The sequence below is a fragment of the Neopsephotus bourkii genome, unplaced genomic scaffold, assembly GCF_033783945.1.
Source record: "Neopsephotus bourkii isolate Nb327-2 ecotype Australia unplaced genomic scaffold, CSIRO-AGI_Nbou_v1 NB_1600, whole genome shotgun sequence".
Classification (NCBI taxonomy): domain Eukaryota; kingdom Metazoa; phylum Chordata; class Aves; order Psittaciformes; family Psittacidae; genus Neopsephotus; species Neopsephotus bourkii.
In genome coordinates this window covers 2474772-2488635 of record NW_026902076.1, presented here as the reverse complement: position 1 = coordinate 2488635, position 13864 = coordinate 2474772, and positions in this window count along the sequence as shown.

Sequence of the window (13864 nt, the reverse complement as noted above, 5' to 3'; positions counted from 1 at the left end):
TTCTTAAATAATTTCAAGAATAAAAACGAAGAAAAACAAAGCAAAAAGAGGGAAACCTAAAACCAGAAAGAACATAAATCTTTGGCTAATTTTCTCCCCAGAGTGTCCCAGCTTCCTTCATGTCCAAGTTTTCTGTTTCTTTGGACAGGAGCTGCATCACACCCTGCACTTTTGCATTTTGAGAGATATTAAGAAATCCAGGTGCCAAAACACTCATTGAAATGTTCAAATGAATTACCATAAAATATCAGATTAACATCTCTATGGGTGCCTGATCTTCAACAGAAAGGATTTTTCCTCCTTGAGCTTTTGAATGTTGAACTTGCATCCCACAGCCATGAAGAGTAGCCCAGAGACAGCTCTACAACAGGACAAATGCACCACCCTTTGTCCCACAAACATTTAAACTGGAAATAATGTATCTATCCTTGGGTTTTTTTTCCCTAAAATATGTGGACGGAAATTACAAAACAAAGCAAAGCAAACAAAATTCAGTAAAGAATAAAAGGAAGATTTATATATAAAAAAAAAGTGTCAAAACTTTGTGGGTGCAAAATGATGATTTCTAAGATCTCTCTAACACTTTCAATTGCCCCAGAAAACAAAATGCGGAGATGTGCACTCATGCACAAAGGATGAAAACTCTTTGGATTTGGTCCCGCTCCTAATGACTGGAGTTTCTTTCCTCTGACCGCACAGGATGGGGCCCCTTCATTATTTTTCAACCAGCTGATAATTAGCAAGTTTTGCAACAATCATGTCAGATGAGCAGCCTGGGGAAGGGAAAGGGATCTATTATGTAGCTGGGGCCTTCTGTCTGCCCGATCTTTTAAGCAGATTGAAGTGGGGCGGCCGTCTCGCACAACCGCCCCAGGTAAACTGGCGCGGGGCTCCTGGGGGTTATCAAACCGGCCAGGGCTTTCAGGCAGAGCAAAGCCTTCCGCCGGGGAAGGTCCTCCCAAGTGCTGGCACCGCATCTCCAGGATTATCCCCACTGCACTAACATATCATCTGGCTTTAAACTTCACCCCCTCTGGCAAAGTATATACTCAAAATGCTGCTTCCCCCTCCCTATCTCCTCCCCAAACCTCCTTATCCTTTAGTCCTGTCTTCCCCCTGTTCCCAAGCAGCCACAGGCTGCGGCCGGCACCGCTGCCAAGCACCGGGCTGGATTAGCTGCAAGCCAATAGCTGGGGGTCAGGATTAAGAGGCCAGCATGCACTTTAATACAAGCTGCCTATAATTAATGGCATTATTAATAGCTTGACTGAAAAATTCATTAAAAAATCCATTAAAAATAAATACCCTTTTACAAAAGGCATTGCCTTGGGTAAGAAAAACAGAAAAAAAGATAAAGGAAAATTGATTGGTGGTTTTCAGTTCACAGAAAGACAGACCATAGTTCAAGCTGATTAAAATTGAACATTTTAGATTAAGCACCATTGCCAAAATATTCTCTGTAGTTACCCAATATGAAAATATTATGAGATGTCACGTTGTACATTTTTTATATGTGAAGGTTTCAGCATTAGACACATCCACCATGCACACATGCACTCAGATGCACACACATATATTGGCCCACACTCATACTTCTAGGTAGCTTCCTCCTCAAGATATTTTTTTTCCCTCAGGAGCAGCAGGACTCTTCCTGCATCAGAGGTCAACTGTAAGTGATATACTCCAAGACTGTACTGCAGAGTGTTTTCAAATGCTGCAGAGCTCCCCACCAGCATTTATCTTCACCTCTCCCTTTCCAGGACTAATTGTTGCACCTAAGAGAAAAAAGAGGAAAAAGATATCAAACATATAAAACATAAAAAGGGGTGTCCTCTTGATGCGGGTGTGGGCTTCTCTTCAGTGCTCATCAGCATTTGGAGTACATAGACCAAGGAAGAAAAAAAAGTAGATAAAACTGATTCTCATTTGTCCTAAGGCCTCTTGACACCTCTCTGGCAGTGCAAAAGGCCATTATAGTGAGCAAAAGCATAACTTATCCCAGTTTTAAACTCCACTTTACACTGTCTTAGTGGTGTAAAGCAGACTCAGACTAAATGAGGGGTCGATTCAGAAAAGCCTTGAACTTTGCTTCCAAAACATCCTTCTCTGAAGCTCTGGGTGAGAATGACTGTAATCCTGCATTATTTTTCTTATTGCCATCACTGAAATCTGAAATCTTGTATGTAACCCCAAGGCAGACAATCTAGCTCTTCACCTATATAGGTGAAGACCATGCTTAGAAACCAACATGGACAATTTTAAAATACCAGCTTCTCTGCCTTTTTATAACCTTCAGTTTATTTACACTGTTAAAACCAGCAGGATAATGTGAGAAGGCTTATACCAGATTTAAGGTCCAAATAGTGATTAACAGTCACCAAAATCCAATGCTGGAGTGAAAAAAGAAGCTCTGACAGATTAGCCTACTAATCCCTAAAGACCACAGCTTTGTTTAAAATGACCAAATCAACAAAAGGTACAGCAGGATCCCCTTTCCTTGTCCCTAAACAGGAGCTGGTTCAGGATGTAAACCCCAATTATTATTCTTCTGCTAACCTTGCTGATGCTCCCAGCATCACTGCTCCGCAGTTGGCATTACTTCTACCAGCTGATAACACAAAAAAGCTCACTTTCCATCACTGTTACACTGAAGACACAGAGGGTGACTCTATTAGTGTCTCAGTTGCTGGTGCTATCTGTTGGATATCCAGTGTGGAGTATCAGTGAACTCTCTCACACTTCATCCCAGGAAGGCAGAAATATTACTCCTTGGCTCCACATTCCTTCTTGGCTCCTTGTGTTGCCAGCTGTTATGTTTAATGGCCATCAAACTGTTTGTGCCTCTGAATTAAAAGTCTCCTGGAGGCTATGTTAGATCCCGCCTTTTCTCAAGAGAAACAGTGATTCTGTGCTTAGATCGCCTTTGCACTATCTACTGAATATGGCTAAGTCGTTTTCAAGGCTGCAGCAGTGTCTTTCGCCCTTAACTACATGTAACAAGCAGTAAAAATTTCATTTGAGGACTAAACTTTCCCAGAAGGTATTGTAACAGATAAATGTTTTAAGATCCCATAACTGGTCTACTGTTTGTGGTTGAATCACTTTGGTCCTCTGATCTATGCTGCTTTTTAAACTACTAGAAATATGTGAGAACAGCATGGGGTGGTGACTGGCAAAACCCTTCCTTCCACACATCACTCCCTCCCCCAGTTTTATTTTTAGCATTATTAAATGCATTAAGTGCAATCCATCAGAAATGGGTGCTCAGGAGCTATGGACACACTCCTCACTCCTAATAAAAAAAAAAAAAAAAGTCACAAAATGGAATACTTTCCATGTTTTGTGTGCAACTTTGCACATTTGAAATCACAAGACTGTTTCATAAACAATTCATTAAAGAAAAAAGAGGTGAGGAAATCTACTGAAGTCTGAATGTTTGATAAGAATGAATCTATTTATTTGAAAAATTTTGGTTTTCAAAATAAAAAAATACTCAAGTCAACTTCAAAATTATCAATGTTAAAACTTTCAAATTTCAGTTTTCACATTGTATTTTCTAGTGAACTAAAAGAGATTGTCTGTTTTTTCATCTAAGTATTGGAAACTAATCTATAATTTAGAATTGCCATCCCTTGTTTTTTAACACAAATGTTTCAACAACCTACCTATCAGTTACCTGTTGTCATATTTGGTTTCATTTAACATGTTGGTCTCCCAGGGCATTTAGAAAGTGAACTTAACCTGAGGATGAAATTCTCCTTTCTGCAACAGACCAGCACAAATCTTGTTTGTTCCCAGTAGAAGGTGATCAAGGTGATTTTGTTTTGGTAGTACAAATTAAACAAATAACTTCTCTTGGCAGTGAGGTACAGCCTCCTCTAATAGTAGATATTAGGCACCTGCTAAAAGGCCATGACCACATCACACAGTTTTAGAGAAGAGAATGGCATTTAGCAAAAGGACAGCGCTAATTTAAAACCAGTTCTGTACACTGACATCAGTAAAACCTGGTAGCAATTCTGTTATCCTAAAAAGGGGTACTGGATATTTTCTGAATCAAAAAGTTGCAGACCAATAGTCTGCCTAAAAGCTACCTTTCAGAAATCATAAGCTCCTAGTTCATTACGAGCATATGAAGAAGAGCGTTTCCCCTGAGCCATGCCTATGCTGCTTGATGTTCCTCTGTCATCTCAGTACTTCTGTGCTTCCTGGATCCAGTCACATTTAAAACTAGCTCCAGTACTACATGATGTTGCAGATCTTCTGGATTTTCCCCATAATCTTTCATTCATTCTGGCAACCTTATTTTATCAGACATAAGGTGTGAGATTCATTTGGCTGAGGGTGAATCTTTGCAATTTAAATTTTGTAGTAACATTAGTCACAGAAAGTCTTCCACGTAGTCAAAAGGGGAAAAAAATACTCCAGGACTGTGAATTATCTCATCCTGAAGTAGATATCTAAAATTGCAAAATTAATTACCTTCTGAAGGTGACTATTTCTACCCATTAAACATAGCAAGATTTCAGAGTGATTAGCTCTGATCTGCTGTATGTAGTGTTACATCTTAAATTAAATTAATCCAACTTTACCTAAAGAAAAAAATTTTAAAAATCTGCATTATGAGAATTAATCTACGTTATGGTTGATTGTATAGAGGGAAACATATATACTGTTAGATGGAGATTTTTTATAAACTAGAAATTATCACTGGTAGAAATTAAATGTCATTAGAAGGTTTGCCTTGTATTTGCATTAATTTTTGTGCTGTGTGATATGAGATTAAAGGGGGTAACACAGATGCCTATATCTAGGCCACTAGTTCAATTAGCAGTCCAGTAAAGTACCTGCAATATCCACACAGTCTCAGGTCTCTAGTACATGCCGTATCACAGAAGGACACAGGATGTACTAGAGACCTAAGTCTAGAAACTGGCCTGTCACCAAAGTGCTGAAGCATTTACACATAGGCCTGAATATCATAATTCAGTTAGGGTTCACATGAAAAAAACAACTCTCTGAAGAAGTGTGATTTAGACAATGAAAATTAGTGGGCAGAATTCCAAGTTTGGGTAACTATCATACCCAGCATATCGCAGGCTGTGGGTGTCGTAAAAGCTATCATCTCCCAGAATGTACCACTAAAATTAGCCTCATTGGAAAAGGGATACATCATATACACAACCGAAGGTGAAGCATTTGCTTCATTGCTGTTAGGGCCTGAGGGGAGAATCCAATAAAAAGTGTGTAACCGTGAAAAGCGTTAGGTACCGGAAGAGATTATTGCTGATAATATGGAAAGCAAATAAAATCTAAGTTTCAAGACAGGATTTGAAAAGTTTTCAAGAGGGGTCATCTGGCACGGGTAATCTCTATGCAGCAGTCTGAACATGACAGCCAGGAAACTTCTCAGGTCTATGTCCATGATGAGCTCTTGAAATTACTCCTTGAAGTAAGAGGGAGAAACTTGATCTCCTTTGTTTATCACAAAGAAATGATTTAATAAGGATCTGTGAGCTCATACAAAGGAAAATGGGCCATGTTTCATCTGCCACCAGGAAGAAGAGCAAAATAAAAATTATACCTAAGGGAGATTGTTACCTACAAAGACTACATAAAGTGGAACTTAGCAAAATGAGGCCAATTAGTGCAGCACCTGCTAGACTGATCTTTGGCTAAAGTTTCACATCTTTGCTTTTCTTTAGCAGCCTGTGTCTGGCTAAGCCACTCACTGAAGTAAATATGAGAAAGTTTTCTCCAAACAAACTGGTTCTTATTTCTCTATCTCATACTCCAGTACAACTGGTAGAAAGAAGCTGGAGAAAAGGGACTGTTAGATGTCAAATCCATGTCAGAGGAGAGAGTCAGGCTGTAGAGCCCGGCTACTCTTTCTAGCCCTTCCTAGCACTTGACTGCTTTACAAGATAGCTTCATGCCATGCTGCTACAAAGAACATGACCTAGACAAAAGGATGCTATTGGTTCTTCATAGAGCATAAATCACTGAAAAGGAGTCTACAGCCCAAATAATAGACATGCTAGTGAAGAAGTGTGATGTCTTGTCTCGTGACTTTACATTTTGTAAAAATCTGTTATTTCACTTCTCTCATCAAAGTGTACTGTACATGAACTAAATCACACTCGCTCACAAAATGACAGAATAGAACCCAGCCTGGCTGATTTTCAGGTGATTTTTCTCAAGACAGGATAATTCCCCAAATTGAATTTTTATTTTTTTTAGAAGGAACAAGAAACATATTGACTCTTGTTAACCCTTATTTTGACCAAGACAAAAGCATTTCTTTCCAGTCTTCTTTTTCTGGTTAGTTAATATGTACTAAAAATATTCTTTATTTATTTTAATCTAGAAATTAAATAGTCTTTCCAAAGTTATATTTCTTGATACTTTGAAAATATAATAATAAAATATAACTCCACTAACATAATTACTGATTTACATACGTATTTGTAAATTGCCCCACAACACCAAACTGAACTTTCTCAGATTCCTGATTACCACAGAAGGTTAGAATCATAGAATCATAAAGCAGCCAGGGTTGGAAAGGACCTAAAGATCATCTAATTCCACCTCTCCTGCCATGGGCACCTCTGACCATTGTGTGCTGGCAATGTTCTTAACTGGATGTTATATGAAGAGGAGTTGAAAAAATACCTTTTAAGCGATGTTCCTTATATGTACCAATTCATAAAGATATTTTGTCCCATGCTCTCTATTTAAGCAAACTGTGATATGCATGTCCCTTCTGTCATCACCAAAGACCATCCTTAGATGGAGACATTAAATTATCTTACTACTGGAATCTAATTCATACGTTGTTCCCACTTCATTCTCCTCCAAGTACATTTTGTGTTTTACCCTTTCAGGACACACCTAAGTGTTTGAGAAACATCACACTAAGCACAAGTCCAAGTGCACATCAGCTCCTCCTTCAAGCCTAGAGATGTAATGAGTAGGGTGGGGACTCTCACAGTGTTACCCACTGGCTATATAACTTTCAGTTTGCACACACAAGTTTGATACTTTTCCAGAGTCAGATAGCATCTCAAAAAGGTTTCTTTTATCTTTAACCTTGCTAAAACAAGACGTCTGGGTGGTAATATTTCCGTTCTCTCCCAGCCCACAGACTCTGAACAATAATACACTTCACATGGGTTAATCGAACTGAGATAACTGTGTCATAACTAAGCCAAAATTCTGGAAAACACATAAATCAGCAAGAGGATCATCAACTCATCAAAGCTTTTCCTTTGCTAATGCAACAAATACAGTTGCAGTATATAAACATGTAGACACTATGAGCAGTCTTTCTTTTCAGGGAAGTGCTTCTGAACTATTTTTATGATAATCAGTTTCTTTTTTTTTTTTTCCAAACAAGGCACTACTCTCATGTACTGAGAAAAAATGGGTAATTTTATTAACCTGTACTTTAAAATTCCTGTACTTTAAAATTCCTCTGCTTAAAATTTCCCCTGCTTTAAAATTCCCATTAACTGGAGCATTCACTGCTTTAGTCTGGGAATTATCACACAGCTGTATAGTTCTCCAGTTAAATGCTATTTCAATTCTTCAGCTTCACTTGTTATCCTAGTGCATCTCAAGAAAGCTTCTTGTCATTTCCTAAATATTCACTGTTCAAGCCTTGACATTTACACTCTTTAAATATTTGCATACCGTTATTATGCTTCTGTTAACCATCTGTGAGCAAAGCTATATTTATTCTACCCTTGTACTCAGTTCTAATAATTCAACCCTCCCCAGCTTTGATCTTTTTGTTCTTCTTCTTGGAATAATTCTTGCATATCGTCAGCATGTTTTTATTTTAATGATGTCAACAATAAAAAGTTATCCCGGGTGAACTTAGTAGAATTGATCTAGAGGTACGTACTGCCTTCCTAAACTGTGATATAATATGCTCCTGAATGCAAACTTGAGGATTGTATCAGATTCCCTCATATTTCTGTCTCCAAGACCTGTAGTAGTCTGGTTTGCAAAACACAGAACATCTTCACAGGGCAGTTGAGTAATATAAGGTTGCTTAGAGCTGGGGCTAAATGCACAGATCCTGAGCTACTCGTCACTCAGCTGGTTTTCCTATGTGTTGGACTATTCTCTATGCAGATAGCAGCCCTGTGAATTCTGAAAATATGACGTTTCATTTGTAAACAAAAAGAATGCAAGGAAAAATAGTGCAAGGTTGCTTATGGAGGATATGATTCATTTAATCTACTGGTGTTAGCAGAAATGTCCATTGTGTTAAGATATTAGCTAGAATACAGATATTAAAGTCATGCCAATGTCTTATTTTTCTGTTATACAGTCTCTCCTGGATATTAACAGGACACCTTTGCGCTTTACAGCTAGGTCTATGACATCTGAGGATTCCTATATGGCTATGCTAAATTCATGACTTTTCTAATTAGAACAATAGAAATTTAACTAAGCACATTATTTCCATAAGTAACAACATTTTTATTCCAAGATGAATATTCCTCTCAGCTATTTGCCCAACCACTTTGTAGTCTGCTCTATTCAGGCCTACATCAGCAACTGAGACACATTAGTGTAGCTGCATGTGTGCTATTCTGTATGCAAAAGATATCTATGAGTATTAACTAAATTTGCAAGAGGAATTAGGATCCGTAATAAATGCTTTAGCAAAGAGGCTTTTGGGAATAAAAAATATATCTTCAGGCAAAATTCTCATAAACTAGACATCATCTTTGATTTACAGTTTATGGTATTTTCTTCCCTGCATCCAATATTCCCAGCTTCAGGGCTCCTGTTCTGTTTGTTGTGATTGACTGTATAGGGTAAGGGGAGCAGTTCTGTAGGCTAAAGTTAAGTCAATGCAATCATGAACTTCAGAAAATAAAGAACATGTTCAACTTCAGTTTGTACAAGCCAGGTCACTCAGGCTGAAATCCCTTGGATTTGCTCGCTTGTAAGGAGCTTCCAGTTCTTAATACACAAATACTGCGCTAGCTATGACTGATTCAGTGGCAGAATATAGTAATTTGGTTGAAAAAGCAGATATGGCCATGTGTGGGCAGAGTGAGAAGGACCACTCCTGAAGTTCTTGCCCATCTCTGCTTTCATAGATTCATAGTGTAAGAGGCCAGAGGGACCATTACAATTCTCTTGAATTATTTCCTGCATAATAAGTTGATTATTATGATCTCCTCTGTCCTTAAAGTTTTAGATCATTTTGTCCTGTACCTTGGCTGGTAAAGAATTATCCCCAACAGGATCTTTTCATTTTTCTTTTACTTTTACTCAGCTTTAAATGACCATATTAATGGAGATTCCACCAGTGACAGGTTGTCTGAAAGTTACTTTAGAACTATTTTTTCCTTTCTGATAGTCAGCTAATATGTTCTTTTAGTTAATTTAATTCCATTGCTTATGGCAATGTCCACACCCTAAATAATTATTCACCCTTCTTGGCATTAAAACCTTTCAAATGACTGTAGGCAATCTTCCTGTTTCTTTTAAATAATTTTCTAGCAAAGCTACATGGATTGTATTTTTTTGGATCTGTCCTTATAAGTCAGTCCTCCTCAGCCTCTTGATTATGTCTTAGCCTCGCTCTTCACTATTATACTGGAAGAGCTTCAGTTCTCTTCCTGTGTTAACCCATCCAGACCAAACAGAGTGTAAGCAAAATCCCAAACTTGCCAAGTCTGTGAAAACTGCCACTGATTTCACTGGATGTTGGAGAAGGACTTATAATACATGTGGCTCCTTTTAGTGAATGATGAATAGGAATGAAATCTCTTTAAAAATGTCTTTTGCTGTGTTCTGACATAAGCAACTCACAACCACATTGATCTCAAGCAATTTTGCCTTCTGAGTCTCACTTTGCACACAATCTTTGTGCATTATTTGATTTTTTTCTGGGTACTTTCACTTTTTCAGATTGAATCTTGTTTCACATTCTTGACAGTGCATTCTCTGTGTGCATCTCTGTATTATTTCTTTTTCCCCTAAGGTGACTTCTCCATTCCTGGTATGGTCTCACTAAGATGGGTCTTTATTGTGTCCCTCAGTTTTTAATGAAGTGTCCTCATTTCAAAGAGATATCAGTTGAATATATTTTGCAAATGCAATTATAGCATGCTATTTACAATAGTCTTCTTCCAGGGCATTAATGAGAACTCCCAACTTTTATTTTGCTATGTGGTAAAAGCAAATGGATCTCACTGGGACAGCTATGCAGTCCTCCACATTATTCAAAGAATCTCTAGTTTTCATTAACTTCTTGCTGTGGATTTTCATTACATTTTCAGTCAATGCAATAATGTTATTATTCAAGTCAGTGTAAATTAATGCATTGAACTAGATTTTGAGTCTAACACTTTCCAATTACATATACTACACTGATGTATAAAATACATGTTATGGTCACATCAGTGTATTTCTGTACTTTACAATCCACACATGACATACACATACCTGCATATAAAAATATATTATTTCTATCTTAGGAAATAAACATATGTGTTTATGTATGTATGTGTAAGGTTAAACCACTCTCCACGCGTGGGTAGATATACACAGGGTAGGAAAATAAGTAGAGCTGTTAAATAGCCTGTTGCCTGAACGTGTATAAAGAACTTCAGCCTAAGTCATTCAATACAAAAAGGAGATTAAAAATCAAGTTGGAAATTCAAAATCAGTGAAAAGGTGTAGAATTAGATCATGGAACTTATGTCCAAGAGAACTCTCAAAACTAAAATCCTAACTAATTTAGAAAGGTTGTCACAAACGAGCAACAGTGTTGAGTATTCAGAGGTAAAATACTGATTGTGAACAGACTTTTGCAAGGGTAGAAAATTACATCAATCAGGGATTAAACACTGTCTCTGTAAAAATGAAGATATAGAAGGGATACGTGGCTGTCATTGCCAGCTCACCATGGAGGACTCAATTTAAGTGCCTCAAAATTCACAGATACTGTCATCTGAAATTTCCTCCTATATCAAAGACATTCATATGGGACTGGTAAATCAATGGAAACACTATGTTCCTCTGGAGTGGAATTGCTCCTTCAACGGTAAGAATTTATTTGCTGTACTGGAATATGCATCTCCAAAATAACTTTTGTTATTACACCATTGTAAAGTAAGATACCACCATCTCTCTTCCTTTATGTTGGTTTCTTCAGATTGGTTTCCTCAGGAAATGAAGCTCCTGTGAAGCATCTACCAATGTGTATTAAAATTCAAACTTTATCTAGGTACCTACCTGTCTGTGCATTTCCTAATTACCCTCACAAGATACAAATCTGTAAAAGCAGACTTGACTGTGGCTGCTTGCCCCTTGTTTTTTGTAGATAAGGAGGAACTGTTGTACAGGATTAGCTAATTTGTCCAAAATCAGAGAGGAAGTCTGTGCTGGAGCTTGAAACAGCTTGCAGGTCAAAACCAATTTTCTCTCCCTGTGTGGACAGAGAAATTAAGTTAGAGGGAAGAAAAATTATGGTAATGCATCAAAATTAAGTTGAAATAAAACTTTAACCCTTGCTGTCTTTGGTTACTAATCACTAGACAAGGACCATTTAACAGGAGTAGGCATAGCTGCATTTCTTTGTGTTCTAATGAACATATGCAGGGTGCTGAGAGAATTACAGGATGAAAAACAGTTTAACATTTTAATACATGCAAGATAGATATTTTTAATTATGACAGCACATAAAGCTCCCCAAATAATCTTTGGTACTGCCTACACTCCGAACAGTTTTCTGGCACGGAGGCCAGATGGCATGGAAAACCTTGCACCAAAAATATTTAATCCTCTGAACCTGTGAAACAGGGTGACTGCAACCAGAATTCCCAGGGGAAGGGTCCATGACCAGTTCTACTTCCTGAGTCAGGCCCAGAAATTCTGGGGGACAGTTCTAGATGTCTAGGAGATACTCTAAAGGTTTAACAGTATAGAAAACTATGTTCTAGTGCCAAGCGGTGTTACTAAGTGCTTGATTTACCAGTGTAGGTCTAATCTCCTGAGTCTAGGCTGGGTTGTTTTTTTCCTGAAGAGTAATCTTATTGATAAGACAAAGCTTGATTACATATTTTTAAATGTAATTATAAGGGTTATAAATTATGTTTTTGTAAAAAAAAGAAGAAAAAACAGAGAAACTGATGAAGTGATGACAAAATGTGTCAGAACTTGCTATTTTAACATTAATGGAAGAAAATGTCTGTTTCCCTGTTCAAAGCAAGTCCTCATATTAAAGTGGACTTAATTTAATATAAAACACGAGACATAAACTTAAATAGAAAAATATTTGCATTTGTGAAAAGCTGTTAGGCTTTGATTTGATTTGATTGAATGTTAGTCTGATTTTTCTGTTGTTTTGTGAAAAAATGGAGGGAGATTGTCCTGTAAGGAGGTAAGATAACATGGTGTGTAGCCGCTCCCCCATCTCTCCCCCCCACAATCCTTTCTCTGAAATGCTTTTAGAACAGAATGTGACGCATAAAAAATGCCCCTGTAAAGAAAACAAATATTACTTTAAATGATCGTGAAAATTAATAACAAAGATGTGAAGGTGGGATTTTCAGAAACAGCTTTGTGACTTGGGAGCAGAAGTCTCATGTAAAGTCATGTGTTTTTATCTACGAACATGTATTGCCCAAAGTTAATTAACAGAAGAGTGAAATATTAGGACTTTAGTGTACATATAGGTTTATATTGTCTTTATCATTTCTCTGACCTGCTGTCTCCTAATGCTCCTGTACACCAGCTTTGTCCTTATTCAGGGAAATTTTAGTCTGTTTATATTTCTGCATAATCTGCTTGCCACCCACAGCAAACCTATCACAGACCACAGACTCTACACACTGACCTGGCATTTACTTCAGCCCACAGATTCCTAATGCGATCCATAAAGGACATTTGGCATTGCTCTGCCTTGCCAAATCCACCTCAGGGTTAAGCTTCACATGTTCTCTTTTGCATCAGTTCTTTTAAAGATGGTACTTTCTTTAATGAGCTGTCAGAGCTAAGCATTTCTCTGCATGTAAACAGTACTACATTTTCCTTGATATTTTTTTGTGCTAATAATTACTGAACAGCTAAGCACACCACAACACCGTCCCCATCTGCAAACTGTGTGTTAGTGAAAGGTTAAGGTACATGGGAAGCTCAGAGTATCAGAGACATTGGGTCGTCTTTAACGTGACTGTTTAATGCAGAGGACATAAGAGTGAGGACTTGTCATACCACATTGAACCAACAACCCCTCAACTACCTCTGGCAGCACTCTGGTTTTGATTGTTAGGTAAAAGGCAAGGAAATCCGTAAAGATGTCCTACGTGTTGGCTACACACATTAAGTTAGCACTTCTTTCACCCTTGCCCAAGGAAAGGATAGAAAGAGAATTTTTCCTATTTTCTTTTGTTGTTAGCTTTATTATCTCACTGGGGGTGAGACATGACTTTAGAGCTTCCAAGAAAATGTGGATGCCAGTTCATGAGCCAAAGTTCCTGCTTCAGTGCCTGATTTTAGCTATGCAAAATGCTATACATTCACTCGATTTTGAAGTAAGTCAGTTTCCGAGTTCTTGGATTCCTTCAAACCAGAAACTCAGGCAAAGAACAGGTTCTTAAAAAAGTATGACGTCATTGTCCTGAATACTTTACTTAAAGGATTTGGTCTGAAAAGTGCAAAAACACGTGACTGAGAAGTAAGAATTGCTAAGAAGTTACAGAAAGAAACCCACACACTTTAAATTGGCCTGATGCTGTACTACTCTGCTCTGCAAAATGTCTGACTCCTCTGTTAGATTAAAAAAGTTTCTTCATACAGGTCTAATATATAGGAACATCTCAATCCAAAGGTA